Consider the following 16,301-nt stretch of genomic DNA (forward strand, 5'->3'; position numbering starts at 1 on the left):
GGAACGCCGGTGGGTGAACATCTCTTGAAACTCTAAAATCCCATACAAACGCGAGTGTACGTGAACCATACATAAACTGTGTTACCCTTTACATAATAGCCAAGTTCACCAACTTCGTCCCACATATCTAATTACTATGTACGTATATGGAAATTTACTAATTATGCAAGTCGAGCGCTTATTACGAGTTATTATGCCACCTGTAGTTCAAGGTCAATGTTTTTTATGCATCTTCAGAAATTTGTGAGAGCTTAGATTTTTTTTTACTTTTTTATTTTTTTTATGTATTTAAATTAAGCTTTAGTATTTTTTTAAATCTTTTAACTTATATTAGTTAATTTTCTATATTATATTTACGATGTTAGTATATAGTTATTATAAACAATAGAAGCATATTGTTTTGAAACGGCAATTGATATATCCTGCATTGGTTTGCTACGGGGCGGCGGAAGCGTCGGATTCATTCAAATAATTTAATTAAGTCTCACGCTGAGCAGAGGGCAGCCCGCTTCACAGCTGTAATTCTAAATAGGGAAGCCCGTCTTTAATATTATAAACACGAAAAAATAAAGCAAAATATGATATCTATGTATGTATGTCTGTAATTAAGCCGGTTAAGGAGTTATAGCGCCATGTTAACGCAGTTATTCTGACCGTATGCATTGATCGTGGGTTCGAATCGATGTTTTCGTCAAATTTTAATGTATAAGGTATTTTTTGGACGTTATTTTGGTAACAAATTGAAGTTATTATTTTATTCTATATCTTTATAATGATTATATTATTTGTATTTAGATGAAAATAAGAACGAGTTTTTTATACTCTCTGCTTATAACTAACTCTCATAGATGTTGTTGCAAAATGTAAATACTACTTTAAGGCCCGTATTTATAAATCGCTTTCAAGTCTGAGATCGATCTTGAGATGACGTTTTCGTTGATAAATTTGATATCTATGAATGAAAACGACATCTCAAGACCGATCTTCAACTTGAAAGCGATTTATAAATACGCACCTTAATTTTAAATATACCTAATAAGATTATTATTTATCTTTAAAAAAATTACACAGATTAATAATAAAAAGACATAGTGTACATTACACACATCCCTAGTCCAATGCAGTTAGAGTTAGGCACATCACTGGTCGATGTCGCCCGATCCAGGGAGGCGTTAGCGCTCAGTCATTTCATCTTTATAAAGAGTAGGTCAAATCGATATTATTGGTATAACGTTCATACGTACAATATTGAAAAATATTTTTACTTTTATACCTGTTACAAACGTTTCGTGATTGGAAAAAAGGTTTTGGAATTTGATGTCGTGGTTTTTTATATCAAATATAAAAATCTTTTTTTATACTAAAAATTCAATATTCCTTATAGCGTTATATTCGAACCGACACTTCTTCTGACATCTACGGCGCAGTTTATTTTAGCTATAATATACGAACATTTCTTTGAGGCTATCGTAGTGCAGCAGCATTGTGGCTGACGGTAAACTTGACGGTGGTGGGTTCAATTCCCATTCCTACGAATTAATTATTTTATTTTCTTTCTCTGGTAACAAGGCGCAAGTCCCGAAAACTGGGTGGAAAGTAAGGAAAGGGGTCTTAGCATTAGGTTCCCTCTGCGTCTGATAACATCACCAAGAATATTGTATGACATTCTTAACAACACGCTTTGTCGTGTTACCAGAACGGGAAAATGAAAATAATGTATTCTGGCAAGTGGCAATCGAAATCGCTTACCGCCAGAATTCTTCGAATCAAATATAAACTAAATGAAACTTATTAAATTAGTGAAGAATTACGAAAAGAGTGGTATTTCGGCTTACAAAATGTTAGAAATGTGTATGGATAATATTTTTTTATATGAAAGTGTTATTTATCTTAAGACGTTTTTTCTTATATTCTTTCATCTTAAGGAAATATACATTGCCAAAGACGCTATATGTAATTATTGTCAATTGATTCCAGATTTACAGCTTCTTTAACATTCAAGGCCTCTGTAAGACACAATATATAATAAAGACAAATTTAACTTTTCTTATAAAGTATAAGTCATAATAGGGAAAACCGCATTGAAATTCATTTTGTGATTCTCTAAATTAGCGTGGTCGTAACCCTCACGGGATTTACATAAATACTGGGATGATAACAAGCTTATATAGAAAAAGTTGGAATAGGCTGCTGAAAGATTATTCTTCACCTTTCACATTTCATCTGCAATTTAAGAAGATAAAAGAAGAATGTGGAGATGGTTTTTTTTGCAAAAAAATTCCAAAGTTGCCACTTTGGAAAATTAATGGAAAATGAAATATTGGAAAAAAACGAGTTCGTTCAAAGAACTTGGTTTTATTATGACATATATTTATCTATGTATTATATAAAATTCTTCCGTTATTGATGACTGACGCATAGTTATACTTCGCGGCGCGTAGGTACATGTTGTAGAGTATTGTAAAAGAGCACAAAAACAGGATTTCTCGAAATTCTCACAGAAACAGGAAAAAATGAGATTTTTTAACTTCATTTAATGGAGTTATAGACTTTAGTGTTTCCATTTTTATTCAACAAAAGTAGTCTTAGATAACAATATGGATACTTTTATCTTAATTAAACGTCGCAGTAGCAGGGTACGCAGATGGAACCTACTTTTTTTTTAAGATACCCCAATTTTTGCCAAATTCTAGAGTCATTGCATAATGAGTGGTGAAACTTAACGCCGCGCTTTATCTCAACAATAGAGCGAAGAAATAAGAATATTAAATACTTCATTTAAAGGATGTTAATTATATACCCTATATTTACTATTTGCGGTGAAGATGCTTAACCAATTACAAATCACATTAGATTATCGTGCGGAGAAATTTTCGGGACAACGGCGTGGGCGTATCGCACTGAATTTATTGTACGGAGTTCATTTTGATCCTTTCTATAAATAGACTTGTTTCAGGTCAGTAGTTTTTCGTGGGCACTGCCGCCTCACAACTTTGATACAGTATTAATCATAGATTTTATAATTAACTTATTTATATACATACTGACATTTAAATATATCTTTTTATAGTTGGTTTGTTGTATTTTAAGATACTTTTGATCATAAATAAGAGAAGCACAAGCGTGTGGCTGTGGCAAGTTGGGGGTTCGTTTTCCACTCGAGGAAATGTCTTTTCATTTCTTCGCTCTGGTGTTGAGGCAAAGCGTAGCGTTGCCACGAGACTCGACTAGTTCTATCATTTAACGCGCTATGCGTCAGAATTTGGCCGAAAGAAGGAAGTAGAGTGTCTTAACACTAGGCTCCCTCCACCTACCCTTCTACACGTGGGATCCAGTGTGAATCTGAAATCAATAAATAAACAAAATATTTGACTGTACCAAATTGGTTTACATATATTTAAAATATCATAATCGAATCGAAAACTACTTGATTGAAAACAAAATTGTGAATTAATTTCCGTGGTGACACAGTTTTGTTAAGAGTGAGCTCTTAAAAGCTCTTGTTAGCTCGCGTGCTCTTTTACTTGGATGGGTACCAAATGTAAATTAAAAATGACAGTAAAATTACTACTAAAATGGCGTTTGGAGTGTTTCTTTTTCTTTAGTGCCCTTTAATTTATTAATATCGGAATTTTGTGTTATGTGCGACTATGTGTGTTGGTGTGCGACTGTAAGTACGACGGTTGTAAGTTCGATTCCCACTTGGGGGAATGAAAACTTTCATATTTACAAGTAATATTATCCTTTTTTTTATATAAAAAGTATAGTTATGATGCTTTCCGTAGACCTTTTCGCCCAATTTTTTAAGAGATGCGTGTTGAGTGGCGGAATTCAACACCGCAATATATTTCAGCACTGAAAAGCATTACCCTGAATAGGATCGAACCCACAAACGTCGATATCCCACTTCACCACGACGTCCCCATTCTTCTATAGGCTGATTTTAATTCGACTAACACAAATTCTAAGCTTTTAAACCATTTTCTTTTCTCCATATTTCACTTTTGTCAATAGACAGACCTACTAACATATTATATATAATCCATAACAATAAAAGGGTTTCGTAATAGAATAATATTCAAGTTCTTTGATACGGTGGAGAGAGGTCGGCCGAGACAATCGTATTATTTGTTGTATAAGGTACTTATATTAGTATTCTTTTTATATGGCTTTCTTATATATTTTATAGTCAACGTTAAGCATTATATATTTTTATTTTTATATAGATTTATATAATGAACCCAAGGTGGCAATAGTGTGACGCGACTGGTTGTGGGTTCGATTCCCACTCGAGGAAAGGAAATATTTAAATTTATATATATCTGCCTATCCTGCTATGTGCGGGAAACTGATAAAAAAAGAAAAATTCATATAATCATTTCGAAACTCAATAATTAAATTCAATTCAGAAATTAAAATTTGTTGAAACATAATACAAATTCACGATACATTAAACATGTTAATTTTTCTACATTATAATATAATATAATCTAGGCCAAATGTTTTAATAATTATCAATATTATTATTATTATACGAGAATGCTATACAATCTACGGAATAAACAGACCGTTCATCAATAACACGATGCTGATTAATTAATCATAAGCGATTTTAATATTAATGATTCGTTTCGTTCCACTTTATATTTGAAGTAAATAGAGAAAAGCTCGACTGAAATGGAAAAAAGCTTTGTGGTTCTCCGGTTTGTGCGCTAAAATTTTTGATATTTTCGATTTTTATTAAATTACTAGTGGACCCGAACGCGGCTACGCCCGCTTGAACTATACAAATATTTATTAAATATATTTATGGGTTATGTTTTCTAACAACAAACTTTGCAAATCGTTGTTTAGCAACGACGGTTGTCATTAACATAGCGGAATAAATTGCATGTCAAATTACTATGTATTTTAATATATTGATATATATCGAAAATATTACAAATATGAGAAAAAAAGTATCCTATGTTCATCCCGGGACCCTCAAGTATCTCTATATGAGTATTTTATCACAATTAAGTTAGCGGTTTGGCCCTGATTGCGTAAAAGACAGACAGACAGACAGACAGACGGACAGACAGAGTTACTTTCGAATTTATAATATAGGTATGGATAATTTTTTGCTGTGATTGATTATACACAAACTTTAATGTATAAAAGTTTTTTAATTAAATGAAAGGCGTGTGAAGTGTCTTGACACTCGGTTGTCTTTGCTTATATGTATGTGTGGGATACAGCTTGAAGTTTTTTGAAAATTAGTGTTACATTTTTTTATAATTGTCAGGAAATAACGTAAGCTAATTTTTATTCTGCTAAAAATACTACATTTATAAAGTATATAATTATATTGTTTTCAAAAAATATAATGTTTACTGTCAGATGCTGTCACACTTCATCACTATAACCTTTTTCTCTCTCTCTCTCTCTCTCTCTCTCTCTCTCTCTCTCTCTTCTCATATACAAGATTTGACTGCACTTACTTTGGTACCTACGAGTACAGTATATACATATATAGGATACGTACACCAAAGACGCCACGGAAGTCTTCAATCATTCATAAGAGATGATTGATTGTGCTTTAATGAAACGTGGGTACTACGAGTACGTCGTTATTTTACAAAGCGTTTGAAGTAAATTGGTTTTAAGAGCAAAAATGTTAGACGATTCTCAGTTTTAACAATATAATTTTCGCATTAATATAATAAGAGGTCGTTGTGGTGCAGGGCAACAAGAATGACTATAATCGCGAAGGTTGTATGTTCGATTCTCATTCGGGGAATGATATATTTAATATTTTTATTTCCTAGGTTTGGTGAATCGTGGCGTTGTAATCCGCCGCTCAACAGACAGTGCCTCAAAAGTTTGGCTATTGGTTAATGGGGAACGGAGTGTCTCAACTCTAGGTTTCCTGGATCTCCTCCCTTACCCTGCTACGTGCGGGTTACAGCGTGAAGCTAAAAAATGTTATAGTGTAAATGATGTAGAAGTAAATTTTAATTATCGTTCATGTAAATATTATGTAAAATTAGTTTTAAAAAAATTATAAAACTTAAGAGGTTCCTCGGTGTAGTTTCTCTGGTGAAGTCGTGGGCGTAGGTGATCATTCACCATCAGATGACTCTACAATAGTTGGCCTTGTTTTTCTAAATAATAAATACACTCCTTTCTTTACTCTCCGCCAGAATTGAAGACATTACCTCAAATAAAACAAAAGTAAATCTCAAATAAGAAATAAAATAAATAAAAGAAAGAGTCACTGATATAAAGCCTTTGTGAATTTTATACGTTATACTGAAACACAATGTGACATTCGCATCCATCCATCATTCAAAAATTTTCATAATATATCTTTTCAACTATTCAGTAACGAAAGAGTCATATATATTATTAAATATATATTATTTAATATATAAGACTCTACTGTGTAAATACCCCTACCTAAATATATAACGTGACGGGTTGTAGATTCGATTCTCACTCGAGGAGATATTTAATGTTTTTATTAATCGTTTCGTAAAGAGGCTAAGTGTGGGATTGAGTACCGTTATTCAACCAAAAATAAATCAGAATTGATATTTAGCTTCAACAGATACTTACGTAATAAAAAAAATATCCTTAAAGTATAAGTTCTTTCTTTAAAATCTTAGTAGTTTTAACTTCTAAGCTTACGTTAAACCTACAAAGAAGTTAGTTTTCATTAAAGTTCTACAAATACAAAGTAACTTGATCTATTTCCAAGCATATCCTGCAACTTGCAGGCTAAATAAAGGAAGGGGATTGATATTAACATTTTAAATAATTTTATCAATATTGTTCTATATGGAAAAAGTTAACGAAGCTTTATTTCCAGATAGATAAAAAATGTAAATACGAGTATAAATATTTTAAATCTATTACCATTCTAGGGCATCGTGAACATTCTTTTTTATAAACTTTGTGTTTCGAATTCGGAAGAAAAGTGGAAAACGGAGAGTATTAACACTATTTTCTCTGCTCTCTCTCTCGTAGGTATCCCGCATTTGGTACACAATCGATACAAAAGAAGGATATCACAGTTTAATACGTATTATATTACAGTCTCTACTAAATGAATTTTGCGTGTCACCTGCCATTAACTGTCGCTTCGAAGTGATAATTTGACATATTACTATCAAGAATCTAGGTTACTGTCATGGTATTAAACTAACATTACTTACAATACCGACATTATATACGTTGATTTATTTATTTAAATTTATGTTTTCGTTTCTTCGCTCTGGTGTCGAGGCGCGGCGTTGAGTTCTACTACTCAAAACACAATGCCTCCACAATTCGGCGGAAAATGGGGAATGAAGTGTTTTAACACTAGGTTTCCTCTGCCTACCCGATGTGCGAGATACACCGTGAAGCTATTTGTAAATTTTCAATACACACAAATTTATAAGAAATTTGCAAAAATGTCTAGAAGCTAGGTTAAATATAGATAAAAAACAACAAAACAAATTTATTCCATATTTTAAACCTGAACTACCCTTTAAACACTAACTTCCAAAGCTAAATATGTTTATACTAATATTTTTCTAAGCTAAACTTCAATAAGGCTGTTTCAAATCAAAAGTAGGTACACTCCTTTAATCTTTGATCTTGCTTACAGTTTTCAAAGCGAAACTGTCCTGTCATATTAAAGTCACGCAAATAAGCCCCAGTGAGGGCAGAGGGCTCATAAAAGTCGTAAATCATAGTTAATTCTCTGTCAGAATCTTGCGTAGTCGTGAACGGAATATTTTTTAACGTTAAATTTCTCTTTTTTCTTCTGCTTTTACTGAGAAAATATATAGTTTTATGACATGATGATTTTGTCATAGTTTCTTGTATAGTCGAAAAGTTGTGTGAAAAATTGTGAGTGATGGAATGTCTTATGTTTCGTTATAATGTATGAAATTCGTGAAATCTTTATGTCTGTGACTCTTTCTTCTATTTATTTAATAATAAATATATAAAGCACAGCATACATACTAGTGGGGAGCGGAGTGTTTTAACACTAGGCTCCCTCTGCCTACCTAACATGAAGCTAAAGATACCTATATAAATCACCTGCAACAATATTATTCTTTTTTTGGTTTTCTACTCAAACTAATTCTAATCCACTTAATGGCCGTTTCCAGCTATCTTTATGGTCAATAAAACTTCTCCAATGAAACATTTGGTAGACACACTCACACATAGTTTTGTATATAGTGGTTTAGCGATCATTGATATGTGTGTGTTTAAAATAAATTCAATTAAGTACTTATATTGATTTGGAATTTACGAACTTTTATAATTATTTTATGATACTTACATATATGGAGGACAGATGTGGCATAGGTGCACTAGAGTGTGAATGTAAACACGACAGATTGTGGGTTCGAATCATACTCGAGGAAATTAAATTTAATATTTCAATTTTCTTGGCTTTGGTAATACGGCAAAGCGCAGAAAAAGAATAAAAAAAACTTATATATTTATTTCTTAAATTCTAATGAATTTGAAAGTTTTAGAATACACACATTTACTAATAATATTACATATTATATATCTATCTATTTAAACTTATGGAAAAAGCAACAAAAATATACTAATTGCTACAAATTAAATACAAAATATCATCTTAATATATTAAGTTGACATAATATTTACTTCTCATTACCCTAATAAGAAGTAAACATATGAATTCAATTGAGTATTTTTGTGACCTATTTTTTTTTCAACATTTCATACAGTTCTCTGGAAGCTAAAGGAGAAAAGCCTGAGGCGTGTTCCCTTTTAAAGTTCAAATGTGAACGTTCTCGACGATAATTGTTTTAACTATGTCCTTTTGAATTTCTATACATTTGTTATATGTATATATAATAATTTCCCATCCAAACGGGGTTTGTAAATTATATATAAGTTAGGTAAATTATCAAAGGTCATTTGCATACATAACTCAAATAAATTATTAAAGGCAAACACACGTGGGTGTAATGTATTTAGGCATTTTGTTGTTTATATAATAGTTTCTATTGACGTTAGCTTAAAGCAACATTAACGACAATATGGGATTTGTCGTTGTAAATACAAATATACTGTTAAGGGATGATCCTAACTAAGGCTATTAGGATGAAAGTAAAATATGGATATTGAATAAACTTAGCATATTTATTAATCAACTTTAAATGTAAGTTAGAATCGTACAGTACTGTCAACCCAAGTTATTGTTTATAAATAAATTAAAAAAAAAAATCTGAGGTTAACGGGAACCTAAACATAGTATGGGGTTTTATAAGCATGTTTTAACCCCACTATATATGTAGCTTCTTTGCATGGTATTTAATTTGCTACTGCTTAAAACCTATTCAACCGCAAATAAATAAAAACAAATTTAAAACACATTACGTCTGTTTCTGCGTAGACGGATACGGATATGAATATTTTTATCCTCTCGTCGCACGTCCTCAATAGAAACCATTGAAAGATTGTCTATATTAAACAGAGGAAGCCTACTAAGGTGTGTTCGACACGCACCGAGGCAGTTTTACACGCTTGTGTCATTCTCTAGCCTGGGCATAAGTATATTTATTATTTAACTTTAACACTTTATATCGTAGTTTGAATGTTTTCGCACGCAACTCAAGACCTATAAAAAGAATTTTACCCTTGTGACACTTTCGTAGCTATCGTCGCTGGAACCTTTTATACAATTCTCTTCGAATTAAATAAGATAGTAAAAAAGACACAATGAAGAAAAATGTAAATAGATAGAAATGAAACTTATAAACTTCTATATATATATTTTTTTTTTTAGCTTTAGATAGATTTTTAGCTTCAGCTGTTTATAACAGATAGGCAGAGGGTATGTAGGAACCTAGTGTTACGATATTCCGTTCCCATTGATACGTTTCCGCTTTCCACCCGGGCGAAGGCATTGCGTGTAGAGTGGGGGTTCTCAACGCCGCGCCTTGCCTCGTTACCAGCGCAAAGAAATAGAAATACTTCATTTCCTGTTACGGGAATGGTACCCACAACCTATCACGTTAACCTTCGCATATGCCACGAGCGGCGTTAAATGAAAAATGCGTATCTATTATATAAAAACTCACCAGAAATTATTGTTAGTTGAACTATCAAATTCGATTCAGAGGAGTGGTTTTCCCGGTTTGTAGAAAATACAGTATTGGGTTCTATTACCCAGCACGCAATGGGGTATCTAAATGGGTCAAAATCGGTCAATGAATGAGGATTATTAATAGATTTACTCGGCAAATACTATAAAATGTAGGTGTTGTATAGAGATAATAGGGTTAAATTATACACTATTTAAAAAATATTTTTGTTTTTTTTTTGGAAAATTTGTTTTTTCTATAAGTATCTAAATTTGGTATATTTAATTAATTAGTTTGTATATCTTTATATTTCTGTTGAGTCTATACTAAGTTCAAGAAGAAAGCTTTTCACGCAAGGCTTGTGTGATTAGTATCGGAAATCATCTTCATTTGTTTAAAAGGAGGTCAGATAAGCGAATAGGTTTCTTAATGAGCATTCTAGTAGGTCAGTTGGTCCTAGAATTTTCATTTGCTCATTATCTCATGTCTTATATTAGTCTTTATCAACGTGAGATTTTTTAAAACTGTAATCCTTAAACTAACTCTTCATTAAAATCAATATTATAAAATAATTATTTCTTTTAATATACAATATTATACGCGAATGTTCTTTCTACATTTTTTGTCAGCTTCACGCTATATACCGTATATACCAGGACAGACAGGAAGAACCTAGTGATAAGGCAGTCCGTTTCCCACTTTCAATGATCTTCGAATGAGAATCAAACCCATAACCGTCGCGTTACGGTTACGTACTCCTGCCTCATAACGGCCTTCGTACATAGCTGTACATAGAACGACCTATCCTACATAATCATTTCCACTTTTCCTTGTCTATGCTACATTTGATATTGTTATAGTCCTTATACTGTTATTGTTTTTTATCGCCATTATTCTACTTTTATCCTATGTGAGATATAAATAGAAACTTTACTTGTGCCCCCTCGTAGGAAAGGTACTCTAAAGTTAGAACAACGAAGGGAGTACACCCTTGCATATCTATATTATGTGATAGATACATATTCAATTTGAAAAATAACTTTAAAGTCTTTGATAAGTTCAAGATATTATCTTTAGTTTTATTATATTTTTAATAAGAAAATAGAGCTTCAAGAATTAGAATTTCATGTTTTTTTATAGATTTCATAAAGACACATGTCGCAACAGGTCAGTCGTAGCACAGGGGCACAAGGGTGTGATTATAAACGCGACAGATTGTGAGTTCGATTCTCACTCGATGAAATATAATATTTTTATATGTTCGCTCTAGTATGAAGGCAAAGCACGGCGTTGAGTTCCACCATTTAAATTCTTTAGAATTCAGCGGAAAATGGGGAGCGTAGTATATTAACACTAAGCTCCCTTTGCCTACTCACACGCATACGGCAGCGTGAAACAGAAAACAAACGTTCCTGAGAAAAAGGGTCTTGACAGACCGATGAACGAACGGAAAACAAAGTGATTTTATAAGGGTTACTTTCATCCTTTCGAGGTACCCTAAAATATATATATATGTATTTATTTATGTATTTAACCATTCCTATATATTATAATATAAAATAAAATATTTTTATATACAAGACAATTTAACAGCCTTTATAACGAAAACAAACACTGAACGTCCATTTTAATTGGAAATTGTAAAATGTAAAATATAAATTGCGCTTTATTATAGTCCTTGTTTGATATCAATTTTTTGATACGTGACATTCATGCAGTGACTTTAATGGAATCGCGAAATAAAATTCCATTGCGATGCCTCTTTTTTTCTCCTGTATTATTATATCATATATGAATATAAAATTTTATTTATTTGATTGTCGATTTTTTTTTATCTTAATCTATAAATATGAAACTTTTGCGTTACTGACTGACTGATTGACAGACAACCAATAGCTTAGACAGCGTAGAACGCTGAAATTTACGATGTCCTTCCTTCCTGGGGGGTCCTTGGAAACTCTTAGACAGGATTTTCCGAAATTCTTACGGAAACGGATAGAAATTAGATTTTACGTTTTATAGCCAACGTAAGCTAAGTATATGTATGTAAATAAAATTATTTAATTGACTATTTTTTTTCTTTATTTTAGTTGTAAAAATATGAAGAATTTTCGATTTTTCGCAACGTAGTCAAAGTAATAAGTAATACTGTTTTTCTATCTTTGACTGTAACGAAACGACGTGGGCGGAACCTCACGTTATTAGGCGCCATCAGACCGCGAAATATGGTTTTATGTAATTATTTAATAAAAAATATTCTTACAGACAAAATTATTGATTATTATTGTGATTTCAGTAGTAAAAAGATTATTATTCTAACTCTACTCTTTATGTCTCATAACAAGAAAGGCATAGATAATTAAGTATCAAGAGACTTTGTTCTCCACTTTTCCAGAACGTCAAATTGAAGATAATTTGAAAATAATTATCGATCGGGATCGAATTAACGACCTCAGAAATAATTGACTAACATTATATATTGTTTGTAATAAAAATATTAAATCTATGTCTTTCAACATTTACAGTCTATTACAAATATTTTATTTTTAAAGTTCTCGCCCTTGTCTACTATACTTACACCAATATCGACTGATTCATATTTAATAAGAGGGAAAGTTTGCCACAACGTATATGCGAAACTTCTATACTATTCGAATATATGAAAGTAAATTACTATCAGGGCATTTATTTGGAACATGTAAATAAATAAAAAGATTCATTTTTAGTTCAATTGCACTTAAATCTCTAATTATGGAGGGAGGGAGAGTGTAGTAACACACTCCGTTCCCATTGTCTGCTGAATTCTGTTGACATTTCTGTCGCGTTTACACACTTGAGCCCCTGAACCACTTCTGGCCTCACGATCTGTGCTTTTAATATAATCTTTAGAATAATTCAAAAGCCACAAATAAAGTAATATGAAGAACGAAATAAAAAGGAATATTACTTTATTGCACTTGCGTGATCAACCGTCACCAGTCATTTAGAATAAGGCTCCCACTCACTCAAGACAAGGCCGTTAGAAATATCGAAGACTTGTCAAGGACCCCACGAGGTCGTTCTATGGGACATCTTGGGCTAATTATTACCTCATATCATATTATTATATATTCGCTCTTACCTGTGGCCTCAGTCATTTTTCAAACAGAAATAATAAAGATTTTGACAAATTCTGGTAACTTTGATAGCAGGAATAGTGGGTTACATTGAAACGATTATCAGAATATACAATACGATACAAAAAAAATCTATTGGAACCAGTAGTTCCTGAGGTTATCGCGTTCAACCAAATAAACTCTTGAGCTTTTAAATGTTAGTTTAGATGTGATGAAGCGTAGTGTCTTAACACTAGGCTCCATCTATGTAATCTGCAACATGCAGGATACAGCGTGAAGAAACAGAAAATAAGAAAAATCGAGCACCCATACCTTTCTTTACATAAAGAAAACAAAAAGAAGAAATATCTATTATAAAAAAAAGAAAATTGAATATTTATTTCGGTGCTTGAAGTGCCAGAAGTAATGAACTGAACTGACCTAAAATTTATAAAAAAATTATAATATTTTCCATTTTATTTTTATTTCAAGATTTTTGCTTCCATTATTGCGTGATTTGACAAACGAAATTCAAAACAATAATAGTCTTTGTTAATTGTACGGTAATTTCAGTTAGAGGTAAATAGCTAGATTGCTTTACTGTTATACTGTAATTAAATGTAAATGGGGGTTAATGATGTTGTAAAATATTTTATTAATATGAAATTCGTTTAGATTATTATCTGTATTTTATTAATAAGTTATATACTCGTATATTAGGTATATGACATAAGAATTATTTAAGGTAAAATTTTATCTTAATATTTGCGTCAAATTCGAGTAGGTACAAAGAAAAGAACGGAGAGTTTACATTTTGTTATTTCTGTCTATTATCGTAAATGTGAGATTAGGTGGGAAGCTCAAAGCATTGGAGGCGTGGCGTAGGAGTACTCCCGAGCAAGTGAAATATTTAATATTTTCATTTCTTCTATGCTAACGAGGCAAAGCGTGGTGTTGAGTTCCGCCATTCAACACCCAGTGCCTCTAGAAATCGATGGAAAGAGAGGAACAGAAGGTTTCCAGGTTACCTGTGAGTACACTGCTACGAGGTAGTTTTAACTTTCTAAGTCCATTAGGTTTCTCTGTGGGTCGTCTGTCAGTCACTCAAAAACTGAAGTCTTATTTATTATATACATAAATTTAAAGCTACAACCAGAAACATGTTTTACTATAGCAAAATAGTTTTATAGTTATTATCATTAAAATACTATTTCCTCTACAACTGCTACAAAAGGAAGATAACAACGTTTTAAATTGGTTTTGTTAGTGCATCTTGCATGTAAGGTAATGGCCAGGTTCAACTTTACTGGAGTGCGTTGCGCTTTATAGTACCATAATTAACTTTGTTTACCAAGATGTATGTGTTGAGGCCAGGCGTGGCTGTAAATGCAAAGCAAGGTAAAGTGCGGTGTTGTGTTTCGCACACAGAATGCCTCTAGATTTCGGCAGAATATGAGGAACGGTGTCTTAAAACTAGGTTCCCAGGTTCCCTCTGCCTATTCTCCTATGTGCGGATTACAATGTGAAGCTACAAAAAAAACTATAAAAAAATAACTAAGGTAGCTTAGGTAGTTAATTAGCAGCGCTCTTAGTTCCTCATCATCTCAGTTTAGTACTAATGTTAAAGAGATAAGAGGCGAGTCATTAAAAGCTGTAACGATTTAAGCAATTCTTAGATAAATTATGTAATTTTCTTGGATCTTTTTAGAGATTTTTGGCTAGTTATTACACTTGTTTGTTGATATTATTATTATTTTTTAGCGTCACGCTGTATCCCGTATAAACCATGGTACGGTTTCTGTCCCCCACTTTCCGCCGATTTAGGAGACATTATGTGTTTAGTGGCGTAAATCAACACCTTGATTCGCTTCTTTACCAAAGCGAAAATATTAAATATTTAATTCCCCCAATTGGGAATAGAATGCACAACTGTCGCGTTTTGAGTCACACGCATGTGCCACTGCGGCATGATAGCCTCAAATATTTCCATTTGGCTACAGGGGCGAAGTTGCAGGAAAAAGCTAGGTATATTATATAAGCAGAAATCGTACAACGACGCTACCGAATATAACTTCCGCTTAGTTCCGCAAAGTTTAATACTTTTCAATAGGCAAGTTTTACAATATTCGTCGGGGGTTATTATAAAATATACATAACGTGGTGACCTCCTATCGGCAGTGGCCTTGTTTCTATTTCAGTCTCCGCTAAAGGACGTTTTAAGCTTAAAATACATGTTCTAAATCCATACAGGTTATTTCAACAATGTGCATATGCTTTTGTGCTTCAGGGGTCTTACACGTTCAGGTTAATAATACATTTTTAGGAATAGTTCGTCTTCATTGATATGGTTTTGTGAATATTTGAGAATATTTTTCTTTATAATATACAATGTTTTTAAATCTTAAACTGTGGAAATTGTTTGAAAATAAGACTAGTTAAGTGCGAGTCGGACTCCATTACGATTCCCATACACTTTCATATCAATGTCAGGATTGTAGGTCAATGCGGTATGATTTTTTTCCTATAAATTTGAATTATTTCCTTTATTCGTATTGTAAGGTCTTTCTTAGTGGCCAATTTCATAACTGTAGGTCCATGGTCCACAGGAATTTCATTCAAATTTAGGAAAAACTATTCATAAATGCTCGTATCTTTTGATTTAGTTGATTTAGAAGCTTGCATTTTTCGATGCATTAAGGGACCATAGACCTTAATATATGAAATTAATTTCAGCTTGAGCTGCTGCGTGATAGTCTTGACAGATGGACAAACGTCGACAAAGTGATCCTATATGAGTTCCAATTATTACTTTTTGAGGTACGGAACGCTAAAAAAGGTTCTGAAACTATGACAAATGACCTCTACGCTACAGTGAGCTGTAAATTTTATTTGTTTCGAAAACAGCTTTAATATTGCTGAAAAAATAACTCAGCAGTTTATAGACCTCATAAAAACCTTTAAAATGTAAGAGCCACTTTAAACACCATTGCGTGACCTATCAGTGTACGGGCATATCTTAATGTCTACTAAGGCAAAAAATATTTTCTTTTACATTTTTAGTTTTTTACTGGAGTAATATACCTACTTACTTTTTTACCTTCAC

The 16,301-nt window shown here is 32.4% G+C and overlaps 1 protein-coding gene across 1 annotated transcript in view; it reads left to right on the forward strand.

Moving 5' to 3' along the window:
* LOC146538070 (acetylcholinesterase-like) overlaps positions 1-16,301 on the forward strand; it is a 54,327-nt gene continuing 38,026 nt past the window's right edge. The window contains exon 1 of the mRNA XM_085187424.1: positions 1-138. The gene's annotated coding sequence lies outside the window, so the exon portion shown is untranslated. The remainder of the gene's footprint in view (positions 139-16,301) is intronic.

The sequence above is a fragment of the Heliconius melpomene genome, chromosome 6 (genome assembly GCF_056956725.1).
Source record: "Heliconius melpomene rosina isolate 202511_hmr_F chromosome 6, ASM5695672v1, whole genome shotgun sequence".
In the NCBI taxonomy this organism is placed as follows: domain Eukaryota; kingdom Metazoa; phylum Arthropoda; class Insecta; order Lepidoptera; family Nymphalidae; genus Heliconius; species Heliconius melpomene.